The 16,790-nt window shown below is 45.8% G+C and overlaps 1 protein-coding gene across 8 annotated transcripts in view; it reads right to left on the bottom strand.

Annotated features, from left to right (window-relative positions):
- Window positions 1–16,790, bottom strand: part of FRMD4A (FERM domain containing 4A) — a 351,864-nt gene that overhangs the window by 219,133 nt on the left and 115,941 nt on the right. Inside the window, exon 1 of one of the 8 annotated variants that reach the window (XM_081229334.1) lies at window positions 153–173. The exons of the other annotated variants lie outside the window; for them this stretch is intronic. The gene's annotated coding sequence lies outside the window, so the exon portion shown is untranslated. Of the gene's footprint in view, window positions 1–152; window positions 174–16,790 lie in introns of those variants that run through there. 8 annotated transcript variants of the gene reach the window in all.

The raw sequence follows: 16,790 nt of genomic DNA, 5'->3' as shown, positions 1-16,790 counted from the left end.
GTCCTGTGAGCGCGGTCCAGGAAGCCACGGAGCATCCCGAGGATGCCAGAAGTAAGACAGCAGCACCTCACAACCCGCCCTCTGACCCAGGCCATTCTGTGGCCTGGAAGGAAATTCCAGAGACATGACTACAAGTTCCCAGGGAAACTCACTGCTGGGGCTTCTGCTGTTTGGGTCACCTCGATGCGTCACATCCCTCTCTCCACTTCAGTTTCCTCTGCAGATAAATGAGTACCCAAGGACTCATGTAAGTGCCAGAAAGTCACAGGATACCAGAATCGCAATAATTATGAAGCTGTCACATGCAGGAGACGAATAAATGCAACACATTCACGGTGGCCTCAAGAAAGTCGACCCCACAGTAAATGACTACACAGATAGAAAGGATTTCAGGCAAATTAAAAGTTGTTAAAAATATTCATCCATCTGCTGCCCACACCTAACTTGTACCATGGACATAACAGATACAATAGAATAAGTTATTATAATGTATATTTCATACATTATAATAAAAGTGCATGAGGGTCAAGAGGGAGGGGATATGAGGATATATGTATATGTATAGCTGATTCACTTTGTTATACAGCGGAAACTAACACACCATTGTAAAGCAATTATACTCCAATAAAGATGTTAAAAAAAAAAAAGAGTGCATGAGGGGCCTCTGCCTATAACCTTTAAAAAAAGTTAAAGGTATATTGTCCATTTTTACTATGATTTTTCCCTCTGTCTGATTTATCTCAAGCTTATTACCTTTTTTTGTCTCTAAGTGACATCACATTAAAATAAAGATGCTAATGGAAAGAAAGGACATACCAAGTATTAGACAGCAGAAGTCTGATTCAGAGAGAATGACTTGGTCCCAGTTTTGCTCCATGACCTCTGGCAAGTTATTTCACCTCTGCCTTTATTATGAGCCTCCTGAGTTCAGAAGAAGGACACACACAGGCATGTCCTTGAGGTTCTTGCCTGCTGAATCCAGTCAGAACTGATAAAACCCAGATGAAAGTGATTACATGCGTGGCCCTATTATAAACAAATTTACATGGCAATGCAATGTAATATAAGAACTGAAGGGACTTCCCTGGTGGCGCAGTGGATAAGACTCCATGCTCCCAATGCAGGAGGCCGGGGTTCGATCCCAGGTTAGGGAACTAGATCCCACATGCATGCCGCAACTAAGAGTTCACATGCCACAACTAAGGAGCCCGTGAGCCACAACTAAGGAGCCCGCCTGCTGCAAATGAGACCTGGCACAAGCAAATAAATAAATAAATGAATAAATATTAAAAAAAAAAGAACGGAAACAGCCTTGCATTCTTCAAAGCTAGACCCGCTGCAAGTGTGCACTTGATGAGGTCATGAGTGCGGCCAGTGTTTCACTGGAGGATCTTTGGAAAGCAGACCGTGGTGGCTGCTGCCCGGGTCTCTCTGCCTCCAGCGAAAGGAAACTGGGTGTTCTCTGGTGACACAAGAAGAGGAGTCGTGGTGTTGTGTGGGTACTAAGGGCTTGGGGACAGCGGAGGGCTGCGTGGGCAGGTGTGTCACAGGGAAGATCAAATCTGACTCCATATTGGATCTCTTTTTCTTTAACCTTTGTATCCTATTGCTTTTCCTGCAAGTTAATCACTGAAGGAATGTTGCCTACAGCCTGCAATGCACAGGATACCCCATTCTCAAGGCTCTGACCTTTAAAGGTATAACTTTTCCATTCATAAGAGATAAAAAGTTACAGAACAGAAAATAACATTTGTCTTTTTTTTCCAAATCCATTAATTGCATTATTTTTTGAATTTTATTTTATTTTTTTATATAGCAGGTTCTTATTAGTTATCTATTTTATATATATTAGTGTATACATGTCAATCCCAATCTCCCAGTTCATCCCACCACCCCCCTGTCTCCCCCACCCCGCTTTCCCCCCTTGGTGTCCATATGTTTGTTCTCTACATCTGTCTCTATTTCTGCCCTGCAAACCGGTTCATCTGTACCATTTTTCTAGGTTCCACATATATGCGTTAATATACGATACTTGTTTTTCTCTTTCTGACTTACTTCACTCTGTATGACAGTCTCTAGATCCATCTACGTGTCTACAAGTGACCCAATTTCGTTCCTTTTTATGGCTGAGTAATATTCCGTTGTATATATGTACCACATCTTCTTTAGCCATTCGTCTGTCGATGGGCATTTAGGTTGCTTCCATGTCCTGGCTATTGTAAATAGTGCTGCTGTGAACATTGGGGTGCATGTGTCTTTTTGAATTATGGTTTTCTCTGGGTATATGCCCAGGAGTGGGACTGCTGGGTCATAACAACATTTGTCTTGTTGGAGGTTTATAGGAACATTGTGACCAGACCTATGGGGACAGCTGCAAGAATGAAGGATTCCGACAGCAAGAAGTCTGCAACAACCAACCACACCCCTTCCCCTTTTAGTATAAAAGAAGCCTGAATTCTAACCTGGGCAAGCTAGTTCTTTGGGACACGAGTGCATCATCTTCTCAACCTGCTGGCTTTCTAATGAAGTCGCTATCCGTTGCCCCAACAACTCATCTCTTGATTTACTGGCCTGTCATGCAGCAAGCAGCATGAGCTTGGACCCGGTAACAGGTGGACCCTTTTAGTCCCTGACTCTGCCACCCTGCAGACCACTGCTGTGTGTGATGAAGCCACAAGTCCTACTGGACCATCGTTTCAATCCTCTCCAGATGGGGCTGCAGGGGAGAGGGTCAAAAAACATTAATAATCGGTCTCTGGGCCTAAAGTTGAGAAGAAAGGGATAGACTCAGATAGGTCCGAGGAGAGGACAGCCAGGGAGCTCCACTGATGGGCTCGTGTGACCCCAGTGGAGAGGAACTCCTACCCAGAGCTCCTCTGTGGGATGTGGGGAAGAGGGGACTCTTTTCCCCTTCCAACAAGACACTGCAATCTGAGGACAAGCTATAGACATGGAGTCGGACAGGCGCGTCTCAGATACAGAAGGTCAAGGCCCAAGTGGGGAATTTCAGCCCAGGGCCAGAGTGTGACAGATGAGCGCTCTCCCCCATCTGAGAGCCAACCCTCTGATTAAATGGTCAGGAGGAAAGGGACACTGTGAGAGCCACATGCAGGGGCCCTGGTTATGCACCATGGACCCCACCTTGGCGACCACAGAGCAGTGAAGCCACTGCAGTTCAGTTAACAGAAGTTAACGGAAGTGCAGGTGAGGCCTCCAGCCCCTGGAAGGCAGCAGAGCTTTCGGAATTACATTCTGACCAGCTGGACACTGAAAGAACGATAACCTGATTGTCCTTTCTCCTGACGCTGCCAGAGCATCTTCCGAAGACAGGATTTTCTTGACCACCATTTTGAGTATATGAGCAAGATCTCAACCCATTATTCTACCCAAAATACACATATTAACCCATATTCACCTCATTCACAGCACATCTACAGGCAAGCTTTTGCTTTCTACCCAGGCCTAGGGCCCCACAAAGCTTTGGTTCTGCAACCAGAAGAACTAAAGTCTCTGAAGATCCGTGGAGACTCCATGCTACTTGACATTCCATTATTATTGTTATTATTATTTGGAGAGGGATGGGCAAAGGGAATAGAGCTTTCTCATAGGTAAAGGGGAGTTTTGACCAGAGAGGGAGTCTCAGGAAGCCTGGATAGAGGCCGGCTGGAAACAGAAGGTGGGAATGTCTAGCCAGCAGAATCCTGAGCAGATCTGGATGGAAGGCCTCAGGGAATAACGGCCTGAGGAGGAGATTCCTGACATGGTTATAAAACATTCCTTGTTGATTAGCACTGTGGCTACCATTTGTGAGAGATGAGTATCTGAACGCTGGATAAGGAGCCCTCTGAGATCTGGCCTCACCTCACCACATTTGGTTTTTTCAAATGCTCTCCTACCCAAGGCTTCATCCCTGCAATTCCAAGACCAGTCCAAGCCCAGGACTCACCTGCCCTGGACTTCTAAGTTCTGTTTCCCTGAGGGCCACTCTTACCTCAGGGCCTGGCCCATGCTGTCTCTTTTGCCTGGAAACACTTTCTCTTCCCTCATTTATACAAAGGACCATCCCTGCCTGCCTGCAACAGGCCACCATCAAGCCAGGGGCTGGAGACACAGCAGTGACCAAAGGAAGCACCATCTTGATTCTCATAGGTCACTGGTTTGAGGGGAAGATGGACATGACTTTCACTCATTCTTGCAGACTCAGCTGTGCTGATACACATGCTTTCTCCTCCCCGTGGGGGGATTTTCCCACCCCTGGCCGGCAGCTGCAATGCCAGGCCTGTAGCCTTCCCTCCTGTCCTCCCCAGGTCACTGCACTGGGGTTTACAGAGGATGGGAGGAGGGCTCTGGGGCCTGACCACCTGGGTTCGTGTCTTATCCCAGCTTCCCTGGGGGCTAGCTGGGTGTAGCCCCCCACAAGCACTTTGCCAATGTGTGCCTCACTCCCCAGTCTATGAAATGGAGACCATCACCATGCCAACCTTGTGGAGCTGCTGAAAGGAATAAGTAAGTTAACACACATAGAGTGTGCATGGCACGGAGTAGGCTCAATATCACCTTTAGAAGTCTCTAGTCAGGGGACTTCCCTGGTGGCTCAGTGGTTGAGAATCCACCTGCCAATGCAGGGGACATGGGTTCAAGCCCTGGTCTGGGAAGATCCCACATGCTGCAGAGCAACTAAGCCCATGTGCCACAACTACTGAGCCTGAGCTCTAGAGTCCGCGAGCCACAACTACTGAGCCCGCGTGCCGCAACTACTGAAGCCTGCACATCCTAGAGCCAATGCACCGCAACTACCGAGCTCACGTGCTGCAACTACTGAAGCCCGCACGTCCTAGAGCCAATGCGCCACAACTAATGAGCCCGCGTGCTGCAACTACTGAAGCCCGCACGTCCTAGAGCCAATGTGCCACACCTACCGAGCCCACGTGCTGCAACTACTGAAGCCCGCGCGTCCTAGAGCCAATGCGCCACAACTACCGAGCCCACGTGCCGCAACTACTGGAGCCCACGTGCCGCAACTTCTGAAGCCCACGTGCCTAGAGCCTGAGCTCTGCAACAAGAGAAGCCACCGCAATGAGAAGCCTGCACACCGCAACAAAGAGTAGCCCCTGCTCGCCGCAACTAGAAAAAGCCCGTGCACAGCAACGGAGACCCAACACAGCCCCCCCCAAAAAAAGTCTCTAGTCAGGGAAGGTGACGCTCCCCTGAGCAGCGGGGTCAGGAAGCTGGGAGACTACGTGTCCTGCCCTGCAGGGTGGAACCCAGTTTTCACCAACTGCTGCCACTCCCCCACCTCCACACCTGCAGGGCGGCCTGCGTGAGGCTGCGGCTTGCGGCCACTCATGCCAGGCTGCCTGCCGCTGTGGCCGGACGGGAGAGGACAGTGGCCTGGGCGGGCAACATCTGGGTGGCTGTCCCCAGCACTGAGCACGTACCAGGTCTTCACAGAGCAGAGTCCATGGGGCCCTGGTCCTGGGTAAAAGGCCTCCTCCACCCCGACAGAGCACCTGGAGGTCCAGCCCTCCCCCAAACAGCAATGGCTGCTTGTCATCGCACGCTCCCTGCCAGCATCCACAGAGAGCCGATGGAAGGCATGCCGGAGCCAGACGAGGAATGGAGGTTTAGGGGCGCCAGCGTCACATGTAAGACGACAATGATGGGGACCACAAGAACCGCCAGGCCACATGCACAGTCGGTTACTGGAGGAGGAGATGAAGGCCTCTTGCTGGCAAGGAGGCCTCGCCTGCTTCTCTTGGCAGATTCAGGGTGTTTCTCTTACCGGCAACTGTTCACAACACAGGTGTCTGCGCAGACAGCCTTCAAGGCTGGCTGAGAAGGTATAAACTCCGAAGAAACCAAACATACAAAGAAGCAGCAAGAACCCTTCTAAACCATCCGACATCCCGCTGTTCTCCTCGAAGGGAGGAAAGAAGAAAGAAAATGACACCTGGGCTTCGGCACATGGAGTTCTGGCTTCAGTGTCTCAGTGATAGAGTTTTGGTTGGAATGGAGATGCTTTTTCCGCAGGAAAAGGCAAATATCTACACTTTCTTTTGTTCTGATGACTGTACTTGGAATTTTTATAGAAAAGGAGGACTGATGGGTAGTCTGACGGGGACCCCAGACTCAAGGAAAATGGTTTTTAAAAGTCCAAAAAAAAGATAAGCTTGACTCTGTGGATCGAAAAGAATAGTTTTGGTATGAGATATAAACTTTAACACATAAACTTTAAAGATAAAAATAACATAATAAAAATAAAATTGAATGAGAAAGTGAAGATTGTGACATCCAAAGAACACAAAGTATCTGCACAGAGGATTCCCAAAGGTGACTAGATTGTAGCATAATATATACAATGTGTCAGGGGCATAGAGTACATTATACGTATTCTGTATCGACACATAGATGAGAAAGTGTCACAAGTTTAGAGGAACAGAGGGGGAACACTGAAGCTGAGATTTAAAATAAGGAAAGACTAAGGACAATGAAAGAGCCTTTCAAGATACCTTCCAAGCAAGAAGATCAAGGAAAGGGACGTTTCCATTGTTTGGTGCTAATGGATTTTTGTTAAAAGATGAGCTGCTGGAATGGCCATCATCAAAAAATCTAGAAACAATAAATGCTGGAGAGGGTGTGGAAAAAAGGGAACACTCTTGCACTGCTGGTGGGAATGTGAATTGGTACAGCCGCTATGGAGAACGGTATGGAGGTTCCTTAAAAAACTACAAATAGAACTACCATATGACCCAGCAATCCCACTACTGGGCATATACCCTGAGAAAACCATAATTCAAAAAGAGACATGTACCAAAATGTTCATAGCAGCCCTATTTACAATAGCCTGGAGATGGAAACAACCTAAGTGTCCATCATCGGATGAATGGATAAAGAAGATGTGGCACATATATACAATGGAATATTACTCAGCCATAAAAAGAAATGAAATTGAGCTATTTGTAATGAGGTGGATAGACCTAGAGTCTGTCATACAGAGTGAAGTAAGTCAGAAAGAGAAAGACAAATACTGTATGCTAACACATATATATGGAATTTAAGAAAAAAAAATGTCATGAAGAACATAGGGGTAAGACAGGAATAAAGACACAGACCTACTAGAGAATGGACTTGAGGATACGGGGAGGGGGAAGGGTAAGCTGTGACAAAGTGAAAGAGCAGCATGGACATATATACACTACCAAACGTAAGGTAGATAGCTAGTGGGAAGCAGCCGCATAGCACAGGGAGATCAGCTCGGTGCTTTGTGACCGCCTGGAGGGGTGGGATAGGGAGGGTGGGAGGGAGACGCAAAAGGGAGGGGATATGGAAACATATGTATATGTATAACTGATTAAATTTGTTATTAAAAAAAAAATAAGATGAGCTGCTGGACCACTCAGTTTAATCTACTCAACCAAGAAGGGAAACGGTAGGACTAACGACTAAAAGAATATAAACGAATTGCACCTCTTTCCCCGGAAAAAATCTCAGGTGATTCATACAGATAAATATTAAAAATAGATAGGTTTATCAGGTCTTTCTAAGCATAAAAGCAATGGATGAGCCAAAAGGGAAAAACATATAGATTTGATTACATTTTTAAATAATTTTACTCCATAAATCACCATCAGCAAAAAGAAAAAGCAAATGCAAAGTTGGCGGGGGAGGATGACAAGAACTATAATGAAGGGTTACTATGTTAAAGATAAAATTATTTAATTCGTAGATGACTACAAGTAGAAGACTCCTAATAGCCTACAGGAAATAAAACTAAGATGCAAATGGCTAAAAAGTTCATCTTCTTTGACAGTAATTTATCCTCTAGAAAAGATCTATCCATCTTTCTAGTAATCCAGAGAGTAATCTAGTGACCGCCCCTCATGAAATAAGAGAAATGGGTTTAAAGGATTATACACAGTAGTGTCCATCATAGTGTGTATTCATTCTGCAAATGTTTATGGTACATAGTTAGGTGCCTAGCATTTTATTAGATATATAATGATGAACATAATTTTGTTCCTATACTTAATGAGCTTCTCTGTCCAACAGAAGAAATACCCAAGTTAACAGGAGATTACAGTGTAATCTGTGTGACCATGGGGTGAGTATAAAATGCCATGAGACAGAGGGTCGGGGGGACCCTCACCATACCTGGAGGATGGGTGAGTGCTCAGGTGAGGAAGTGATATCTGAAGACAGGACATCCGGCAGAGGCAACCTGGCGTAAGAAGAGCTGGATGGGAGAGAACGTGGCATGTTCTGGAAACATCAGCCAGGCAGTAGAGCTGGGGCACAGGGTGGTGGGTTGGCGTGGAGCAGTGAGAAATACAGCTGGAGAACCCTACTTATGACAACAGGAAGAAGGAACAACTTATACCAGTGGTCTGAGGATGGCTAAATCATTGATGAAATAGTTAAGTATCCACTGGACAACGTTTCCAAATCAATTTAATCCTACAACGTTTCCAAATCAATTTAATCCTAACTGGTGTAAGAATGAGGGGAGCCTGGAAACAGGGTTCTAATTGCAGGCGTTGAGGCTCACTGCCTTAGAAAACACACAAGCAGTTGGTAAATTATAAAGAGATACTAAACATAAGCTCTCAATATCCATATTCCCCCCCAACGATTTGTAACCAGACACAGAAAGTGTGCTGACCAAATGTGCAGATGACAAGAGGTTTGTTTAGATGGTAGCTTCCACGTCTACAAGTTGGGGGTCATATTGTTTATGGTTCCAGGTCCTGTTCTTAGTTCACGTGTTACAAGTACAGCATCCTGAATAATGAAATCAAGAGGTCTCCTATAATCTACTACGATTAAACTATTTCTGGAAATTTGTGTTTAATTCTGGGTACCATATTTTAGGTAGGACATGAAAGAAAGTGGAGCAAGACCAAAGAAGGGTAATCAGACTGGGTAAAGATACGGAAACCATGTCTTCTCAGGGCTGATGGAAAAGCTGCACGCTGGCTTCAGTGATAGGGACCCTGTAATCTATCCCCCATGCAAGATACCTTTGCGAGTGAAAAGGGAGGCTAACATGGATTCCACGGGGGTACTAGGTATAAACTGGACTGTCCTGGGAAGGCCTGGACATGGGGACTTGCTCATTTGATGATCTAAGGCTAATCTGATGATTAGGTTTTTGTTTTTGGTTTGTTTTTTTTTTTTGCGGTACGCGAGCCTCTCACTGCTGTGGCCTCTCCCGCCGCGGAGCACAGGCTCCGGACACGCAGGCTCAGCGGCCATGGCTCACGGGCCCAGCCGCTCCGCGGCATGTGGGACCTTCCCAGACCGGGGCATGAACCCGCGCCCCCTGCATCGGCAGGCGGACTCTCAACCACTGTGCCACCAGGGAAGCCCTGATGATTAGGTTTGATAACTGAATGAGAAGGGAGAACTTTGCTTTGGTGGGCAGAAATGGAATCAATGAGTAGAAGTTTCAAAAGACACATCAGATTTCAGTAGAAGGGAGAACTTTCTAACAAGCATCACTGCTCAAAATGGAACAAGTTGCCTTGCCACCACTGCAAGGAATCAGGAAGGGAAAGAAGACTGTCAGCCTGTGACGCTGTAGAAAGGTTTACTGGACGCTGGGGGAAGGTGGATGGACACATTCTAAGGTATGAGCCATGGATATACGTGCACACCTATAAACAAGAATTCCCCCCAAAATACATTCATTCTAATAACTCATGTATTTACTTATAATGCTTCCTGCTACAATATTACACGTACTTTGATGAAACAAACAGTCACCACATCCACTGACTGCTTCAGAAGACTTTAAGAAAATCACACTACAGATGGTAGGCAGAAACACATTATTCTACTTTTTCCCTTAGCAATTTCCTTTGTATAAATGTGCAATCAAAAGTCCTCTATTTAGGGACTTCCCTGGTGGCGCAGCGGTTAAGAATCCGCCTGCCAATGCAGGGGACACGGGTTTGATCCCTGGTCCGGGAAGATCCCACATGGCACGAAGCAACTAAACCCGTGTGCCACAACTACTGAGCCTGCGCTCTGCAGCCCGTAAGCCACAACTACTGAGCCTGCATGCCACAACTACTGAAGCCTGTGTGCCTAGAGCCTGTGCTCCGCAACAAGAGAAGCCAGTGCAATGAGAAGCCAACGAAGAGTAGCCCCCGCTCACCACAACTAGAGAAAGCCCGCGTGCAGCAACGAAGACTCAACACAGCCAAATGAATGAATAAATAAATAAATAAATAAATAAATTTATTTTTTTTAAAAAGTCCTCTATTTAAAAACGCAGTGCTCATTGCAGCACTATTTACAATAGCCAAGACATGGAAGCAACCTAAGTGTCCATCAACAGAGAAATGGATAAAGAAAATGTGGTACATATATACAATGGAATATTACTTAGCCATAAAAAATGAAATAATGCCATTTGCAGCAACATGGATGGACCCAGAGATTGTCATACTGAGTAAAGTAAGTCAGAGAAAGACAAATATCATATGATATCACTTATATGTGGAATCTAAAAAAAGAGTGCAAATGAACTTATCTACAAAACAGAAATAGAGTTACAGATGTAGAAAACAAACTTATGGTTGCCAGGGGGTAAAGGTGGGGGAGGGATGAATTGGAGATTGGGACTGACATATACACACTACTATATAGAAAATAGATAACTAATAAGGACCTACTGTATAGCACAGGGAACTCTACTCAACACTCCGTAATGGCCTATATGGAAAAAGAATCTAAAAATGAGTGGATATACATATGTGTATAACTGATTCACTTTGCTGTACACCTGAAACTAACACAACACTGTACATCAACTATACTCCAATAAAAATGAAAAGAAAAAACACACACACACGAAACTGCAATGCTGTGTGGGGTGGTGATGTTTCTGTAGTTGGTTTGTTCTTCGTGTAATTGACAACCAAGCACCAATGACATTTTCTTGGTAATATGAATCTGCCTGTTTTATTCCAGTGTCTAATTCAATCTGTCATTTTAAGTTAATTTTTTATTTTTGCTTACGTTGTGCTCAGTGGCATGAGACAACACTATTTATAGCCATGGGTCTTATTAAGCAATAGGTTACCACATTTTTATTGTAAATTACTTTGTTGACCTTACATTATATATATATATATGTGTGTGTGTGTGTGTGTATATATATATATATATATATATATATATGACTGAAATAGAATGACATGACTGTCATGACAGGCACTCAATAAATATTTGTACATGCATCAATAAATATGCATTCAAATAACATATATCCTTATATATCATTTCAAGGGTAATTCCAAACTATAGGTACTATAGAACTTGATTTGCATTTAGTGAGCTATGTTTTAATTTGCCTATTCTGTAGAAACATACCCTTAAACTCAGGCTCAGAAACACACGCATTCTTTGTGGTTTATATTATCTGCGTGATGACATGGCAAATGAGCAGAGTTATCACCCGTCTGCCATCAGTGATAGCTGGGGTGCCTTGCCACACAGATAAGAGAATTTGGGCCTGGGCTGTCCCTCCCACAGACAACCCCCTTTGTGTATTATACAGTCAAACTCTCCACTACCCCGAGGGTTGTGAGGGGCAGAAAAGGGTATTTGAGACATCCACAAGCTCCTGGAGTTCCATCCTTGGGTCTTTGGTGACTCTGAAGCAAGGTGGGAGAGAACAGGTGCCTAAGACAGTGGATTGGTCCCCAGGCCACCTGCTTTCAGAGAACCCGCATGAGATACAAAGCAACCACATGCCACTCGTGCCTGAGTCCAGGGGCCCAGTGCACAGATGCCAAATCTTCCAGGCTTGGAAGGAAGTGCTCCAGCCCAAGAGCTGATCCTTCTAAGACTCACGCTTAAATCAGATCATATTTCCAATGGCATCACAGCACAGCAGACCCGGGGCATGTGGGTGCCCTTGATCTCTGGAAAGCCACAGCCCTGAAGGACGGTCCCAGCTCCAGGAGGTAGGAGCGAGCCCTTGCCCCTCCCCAGCCCAAGGTCCCTAATAAAAAGCTCTCCAGGGAGAGCTTGGGAACCTGGACTGCTTGCATTGCGGGACATTTTCACAGCTATCTTAGAGGTCGGCACAGGGCAGTCCATCTGGGCTGGAGGCTGCCGCCTGGATGTTTACATAACCGAGTTCTCTGGAAAGGACTCGGCTGGAGTGTCGCTGGCAGGGACGGCTCGCTCCTGCACGAGCTGTGCTGGCAGAGTTCACCCTCCATTCATCTCTGAGGTTTCAACGCTGGCCGGCTGCCCGGGGCGCCACCGCAGAGGCTTCCTGAAGACCTGCTCCCAGGTCTCCTGCTTCTGCTGCGGCAGCGTCACAGACAGGACAGGACCCCTTGTTCCCCAGCACCATTTACATATATATACATATATATATGGGGGTGGGGCATCAGGCTAGGAAAGGAAGGGAAATGGGGGGGGAGGGAGAGGGAGAGGATTCCAAAACCAAAGGAAAGCTCCCCCCCTCCTTTTCACCCCAGGATGCCTCTGGGTGGCAAGGTTGTCACAGGGTGTAATGCAGTGCTGTAACATGCAACGGCCATGGCAAATGGGAGATCTAAAAACATCCAGGGTGCATCTCACTGAAAGCAGTTACAGAAATAAAGACATGATCCTGGATCTCTAAGTCAAACCAAAAATTCTAATTGGACACAGAACGATTTCTCCAAGCTTTCGGCAGGAGGTAATTATTCTGTTGCCTACACAAAGGAAAAAAGGAGGAAACAGAGCCTACTGTTTGGGCTTTTTCCACACAAGAAGGAACGAGAGAAGTTTCTGCTTGTATCGGAACTGATTAAAAGATGGCAGGGTTCCTGATCTCTCCTCTCTCCTGATTTAACCAGGAACGCGGGTGTCACATGGTTTACACATGTCATTCCAAAGCCTTTGAAACCAAACTTGAGTGTATTTTCAGCATACGCTGGAGAAAAGACCTGGAAATGAGTGTGTGATGAGATCACTTTTTAGGGAAAGGCAGAATCTTAAATATGAACAAAAGCATGAGGCAGGGATTTCATCTTATATCCTTCATAGTGTCCAGCATGGAGCTTGAAACACACAAAACTCTTGGGAAGTATGATTGGTTGAAAATACGCAGTTACAGTTCTTGACTGTGGTGATGGTTTCACAGGTGTGGATATATGTCAAAGCTCATCAAATGGTACACTTTAAACACGTGCACCTTACTGTGCGTCAATGATACACATCAATAAATCCATTTAAAATATGAGAGAGTCACTCCTTTCACGCATCAAAAAAGGGACAGACCATCAGGATGATCTGAAAAGTCCAATTTGTTTTTGTTGTTGCTGTTACGTTCCTGAATTTTATTATAGCCACGTCTGGTGTACACACACCATACACTTGGCACCTAAGGAACGTTCGTTGAGTGAATAAGTGACCGAAGAGTGCAATGTATGGAGCCGTACATCTCAGCAGAGTTCTTCACACTTTGAGGAGAAATTACTTCATTTTTTATATCTTATATATATATATATAATATATATATATACATATAGTGTGAGTGTGTGTGTGTGTGTGTGTGTGTGGTACACAGGCCTCTCACTGTTGTGGCCTCTCCCGTTGCGGAGCACAGGCTCCGGACGCGCAGGCTCAGCGGCCATGGCTCACGGGCCCAGCCGCTCCGCGGCATGTGGGATCTTCCCGGACCGGGGCACGAACCCGTGTCCCCTGCATCGGCAGGCGGACTCTCAACCACTGCGCCACCAGGGAAGCCCCCTATATCTTATATTTTTAAAATCTGAAGTGTGCATTGGATTTATGGTGTTTCTCAGATGTTGTCATATCCAGGACTGAGCCACAAAGTCTTTAAATATCAACTCTACCTGGCTGAGTCCCACTTCGCGTCTCTGCCTGGAATTTCTCCTTCCCCAGGCCTGTATATGACATACGTAAAGCTGCCCATTCAGCGTCTCCTTCTGGATAGCTGTTAAATACGTCAAACTCAAAGAGAATTACTGACCTACCTTCTTCTGCAAACCATCTCCACCCGCAGCTTCCACCTCTCAGCTCACAGCCATTCCAGCTCTGCGTCACCATGTTCTGTCCTCTGACATCCCGCTTCCAACTCACCAGAAAATCTCAAAGTATCCAGACCCTGGACCCTTGTCATCACCTCCACTTTATCACTTGCCCCACTCCTGCAGTGGCCAGCCAAGTGACACCCCTGCGCTTCCCTCTGCCTGTCTTGCAGTCTGGTCCCCACACAGCACCCAAACTGTCCCTGTGCAGTCCAAGTGGGATCAGGGTGCCGCCCATGTCCACACTCTCCAGTGGTAAGTCCCATTTGCCCCAGTGCAGAAGCCTTCAAGGCCCCACGTGACTCCTACCTTTATAACCCCTCACTCAGTCTGCTGTTCCACCCTCATCTCCTTGCTGTTCCCTACAGGTCACTCTTCTGCCCGGGGCCTGTGATGAGCTCCTTCCTCTGTCTGGAATGTTCCCCCCGGACACCCACATGACTCACCTCTTCACTTCCTTCAAAGTTTTGCTCACATATCACCTTTCCATAACGTCTCCTCTGACTTCTGAATTTAAAATAGCAACCTTGGGGGTTTCCCTGGTGGCGCAGTGGTTGAGAATCTGCCTGCTAATGCAGGGGACACGGGTTCGAGCCCTGGTCTGGGAAGATCCCACATGCCGTGGAGCAACTAGGCCCGTGAGCCACAACTACTGAGCCTGCGCATCTGGAGTCTGTGCTCCGCAACAAGAGAGGCCGCGATAGTGAGAGGCCTGCGCACCACAATGAAGAGTGGCCCCTGCTTGCCACAACTAGAGAAAGCCCTGGCACAGAAATGAAGACCCAACACAGCAAAAGTAAGTAAATTAATTAATAAAGTCCTACCCTCAACATCTTCTTTAAATAAATAAATAAATAGCAACCTTGCCATCCTTCCTAGCCTCTGCTTTATTTTTCTTACAGCAATTACCACCTTTTAGCACACTATATAATTTACTTATTTATTATGTGTCTTGCCTGCCTCTTCCTCGTAGAGTGCAAGCTCCATGAGGGCAAGAAGTTTGGTTCGTTTTGTTTGCTGACACATTCCTGGGACTGAACAGGCACATGAGTAAGTGCATGAGTCAGAATGACTGGCTGACTCACCAACTGACTGAATGAAGGAATAAATGAAGGAACTGCATGCGCAGGCACGTTCTGCCATTCTGCCAGCTGGGGTGCAAGGCTCACCATCATATAAAGGATGCTAGCTGTGCTGCACCATCCTTGCTGTCTTACTGTTTACTCTTTGACACAGACACGTGCAGACAGAGAAGGGCTGACAGACAGGTAAGGACACCAGGCTTAAGCAGAAAAAAAAAACAAAAAACAGTTCCAGCTATATGCAAGCAAGGAAAGAAATGAGACACCACAATATGTGACAATCACTCATTCATGTTTCTGAGCACCTACCAAATGCCGGGCATAATATAAGGTGCTTCAGAATCAGACAACTAAGTGCACCCACTATGGAGAACAGTATGGAGCTTCAAAAAACTAAAAAGAGAACTATTATATGATCCTGCAATCCCACTCCTGGGCATGTATCTGGGGAAAACTCTAATTCAAAAAGATACATGCACCTCGATGTTCACAGCAGCACTATTTACAATAGCCAAGACATGGAAGCAACCCAAATGTCCAATGTTCACAGCAGCACTATTTACAACAGCTGACTCACCAACTGGAAGCAACCCAAATGTCCACTGAGAGATGAACGGATAAAGAAGATGTGGGGGTGGGGTGGTGTGTGTGTGTGTGTGTGTGTGTGTGTGTGTGTGTGTGTGTGTATATATATATATATATAAAGTGTAATATTACTCAGTCATGAAAAAGAATGAAATAATGCCATTGGCAGCAACATGGATGGACCTAGAGATTATCATACTGAGTGAAGTAAGCCAGACAGAGAAAGACAAATACCTTACGATATCACTTCTATGTGGAATCTAAAAAAAATGATACAAAAGAACTTATTTACAAAATAGAAACAGACTCAAAGACAAAGAAAACAAACTTACGGTTACCAAAGGGGAAAGGGAGGGGGGATAAATTAGGAGGTTGGGATTAACAGATACAAACTAGTATATATAAAAGAGATAAACAACAAGGTCCTACTTGTTGGGAACTATATTCAATATATATATTCGATATCTTATAATGACCTATCATGGAAAAGAATCAGAAAAAAATGTGTATATGCATATATATATATCTGAATTGCTTTGCTGTACACCAGAAACTAATACAATATTGCAATCAACTATAATTAAATTTTAAAAATAAAGACATTCTCCTTCCCTTAGAAGCTACAGTGAGAGACATACACATTAACGGGTCATTCGAATTTGAGATCAAACTGGAACAGCGACCTGGTGAAATTCCTGTGGGAGAACAGAGGAGGATGACTCACTCCACTTGGAGGGACAGGAGGAGGTAACGCTGCAGGCTGGAACTGAAGAACGAGCAGGGGTGCCCGGCAGACAAGGGACAGGACAGGCCTCTTAATCTGAAGGGTGAGTATTTGCAAGAAGCTGACGTCCAGCAAAGGTCAAATGTGCACAGGGAAAGGCAAGGGTGTGTGGTGGTGTATGCACAACAGACTGAGTATCTGTGTCCCCCCCCGCCCCAGAATCCATATGCTAAATCCTAACTCCCAATGTGATGGTATCAGGAGGTGGGATATTCGGGAGGTGATGAGGTCATGAGGGTGGACCCCACATGTGTGGGATTAGTGCTCTTAGAAAAGGAGCTC

This window comes from Mesoplodon bidens (assembly GCF_964165515.1).
Source record: "Mesoplodon bidens genome assembly, chromosome: 3".
In the NCBI taxonomy this organism is placed as follows: Eukaryota; Metazoa; Chordata; class Mammalia; order Artiodactyla; family Ziphiidae; genus Mesoplodon; species Mesoplodon bidens.
This window is presented reverse-complemented; position numbering and strand designations above follow the sequence as displayed.